At 36.8% G+C, this 3,068-nt stretch overlaps 1 pseudogene; it reads right to left on the bottom strand.

The window, feature by feature from the left end:
* The window catches only part of LOC109822776, a 2,391-nt pseudogene continuing 319 nt past the window's right edge, over positions 997-3,068 (bottom strand).

Raw genomic sequence — 3,068 nt, 5'->3', positions numbered from 1 at the left:
AGATGTCGGCTGAGCAGTGGGCCAAGCTGAGGCAGAAGTTATCTTTGTCTTGAATTAGATGTATTAGGTATATTGTAAGACACGTGCTGATTGCTTCGTAGAGATTAATATTTAGTATTTTTTTAGGGGTACAACATGATTCATTCCCCCTAAAACTTTTAATGATTAATAAATGAATAAGGATTCATGGCCCCCCAAAAGTTGTTCAACCTTAACTACCAGTATAAAGTATTTAGATATCATCACAGTATAGAGAGGACTTGTCCATGCTGTTGTTATTTGATCAATTCAGCTAATATTCAATCTTTTCAATCGGACTTAAATTATTCGATTTATTAGGTTAGGATCAAGGATTATGATTACTCACAGAAATGAGCTCTAGATATAAGTTAGAAAATTAGACTGTAGATACAGATAAATGTTTAATGTTAGGGTATAAAATTACAATCCTTGATCCTCGCTGTATAAACACGACATTATAGCAATCCAGATTTAAATGTGGCCAGTCAAAATTTTAAGCTAAATTATAATACGATACTCAATATGCAAAAGTTTAATAACCACATGAAAAATGTGTATCATCTATAGCTTAATTATAAGCTTTATGATTTTTGGCATACGTACCATCCAAATCTTCCGCATTTCCAAATGCACCACCACTCAGATCCTTCACATTGGTCGTTTCTACCCTCTAATACACTATATGTTAAATTAATTAATTTAACTTAATTTTAATTAATTAAAAATCAAATAAAGAGAGGAGACCCGAACCATCCTTTAGCCCTCCCCTTCCCTTCCTCCCTCTCTATTTTTTTCTATCTAATTATAAATTATTGAGGGGTATGTTAGTGATTTTGAAAATTGATGGACAGATAAACCAGTGCCGAAAGTTGGAAAGTAAATTAGCAAATTTCTATATTTGGAGGATAAGTCTGCAAATATGATAGATGCGCGCCCAGGGTATATACGCACAATAACCTTTATTATATTTGAGACTGAGGTATCATACTCTTTTGACTATTTTTGTATTCAAGTCTTATCACGTTTAATTAACAGTAAATTTTCATCTCAGTACAACTTCATTTCCCTATTCGTATGCCACATTTATTCTCTTCTTCATACGATCCTCCTACAACTCAACATGATACACTTCACTCATATCCGGCCAATACAATCCAAAGTTCTCCTCAACCCCGGCCGGTTTCCCATTCTCATTAAATATCGCAAACAAGTACGTCTCAATCTCAACCCCGGGCCTCTTCGGCGTACCTGAATTGCTCCTAACATGCCGAACCAAATTGTTATTGTAAATTTGCGCATTTTGCATCGTCGCAAACACACTGCCGTTCGATGGCCATCCAGTCTCAGACACCACCACTTTCACGTCTGGCCCTCCGGCTACTACTTCCGCTGCTGAGTACATTGCGTCTATTATTGCGTCGAAGAGGTTTGCGTATGATAAATCGCCATCTTGGACTATGGGGTTGCGGGAGGTGAAGAGTGCGTAGTCTAGGGAGATGGAGCTAGGGTTTGAGGCGTAGGCGAAGTAGGGGTAGATGTTGATGAGGAGAGGAGAGTTGGTGGATTTTAGGAAGGAGATGATGGATGACATGGTCGATGCGGATGAATTGGAGAATGAACCGCTTGATGGAGGATAGGAGGCTCCCAGCACCTGCATTCCAAAAGTGTCAAAGAGAAACATATAGGGCGCGTTTGGTTTCGGTATTTTATCGGTGAAAGCATGCCACAGGGTCTCGGTGAAAGCTTGCCACAGATTTGACCCTGTGGCAGGCTTTCACCCACTTTCACCCTCAAAATACAAGAACCAAACGTGCCCATAGTTGCAGCCTAGCTCCAAAAGTTTGGTCCATTTTAAGATAACACCAAACCTTTTGAAAATATGGCATAACATCAGAAAGGCTTTTGTCACACTACTCCCAAGTTTGCTAGAAAACCTCAGTCTGACACAATTTTTTTTTTTTGTATTATGTGATATTTTTAGAAGGCTTTTGCATTATCTCAAAATTGGCCAAACTCTTTGGGGTTATCTGAAATTTTCCCTTTATATATTTCAATGGTTACAATAGCTTCATGGTATTAGCATAGAGGAGATTTAAAGAAATATTTGTGCTATCCAAGTACAAAAGTTTAAATTTAAATTGAGAGATCTGATGAACATGGAGTAATCTAATATTATTCCGCGTTATTGCAAGTTGAAGGTTGTTTCATGTAAATCTAATTCGCTGCGGTTGCAATTAAAATAATTCATTATATCAAAATCTTAAGAAAGTATAGTTACTAATTACATCCTAATATATAGGATTTAAATTAAGTTATACGTATACCTAATTCCTAATACCTCCCGACCTATCTTGAAATCTATTAATTTAAAAGATATATGCATGTGTGCCTCACCCAACATTTTGAGCCTAACTTCAAACGGTATCAATTGCAAGGTACATGACATAATGTGATCCCTTGTCACATTCTTTGATCTTTACATTAACTAAATAATACTTCTCAATCTCACTCGTAAAAGAAAATATAAAGTAATATTAACACTTACTGAAAATCTTCACCAATTAAATTAATAAGAGCCTTGCTTCTGTAGACCAAAAATAGACTTCACATGCATACCAAAATTATATGGGGCTTTTTCTGAAAGCAATTCTTAAAGTTTGGGATTTTTGAAAATAATATTGAAACCTTGGGGGTTTTCTAACAATGATGTTTAAAGTTAATTAGGGGGTTTATATAAAAAAAAAAGCGCGTTATGAAGTCGGAGCCCACGTTGAAAAAGTTGAAAAAGCTTTGGCGGTTCCAAATATTAGGGTGAACGTTGCAGTTATTTTATGAAGTTATAGAGGTTTATTTCATAATGGTCCAAACTACAGGGGGTTATTTAAAATTTTAAAACTTCACATGCATACCTCCGTCGACACAACAGTTGTAACAGGAACAGAAAGATTAGCCTCTCTCAACGCAGCATCCAAATTCCTCATCGCCGGCACCACAAACTCCGCAAGCGCACCGGGAACCACCTCATTCCCCACCGTCACGTACCGAAA

This window comes from Asparagus officinalis, chromosome 8 (genome assembly GCF_001876935.1).
Source record: "Asparagus officinalis chromosome 8, Aspof.V1, whole genome shotgun sequence".
Lineage (NCBI taxonomy): Eukaryota > Viridiplantae > Streptophyta > Magnoliopsida > Asparagales > Asparagaceae > Asparagus > Asparagus officinalis.
This window is presented reverse-complemented; position numbering and strand designations above follow the sequence as displayed.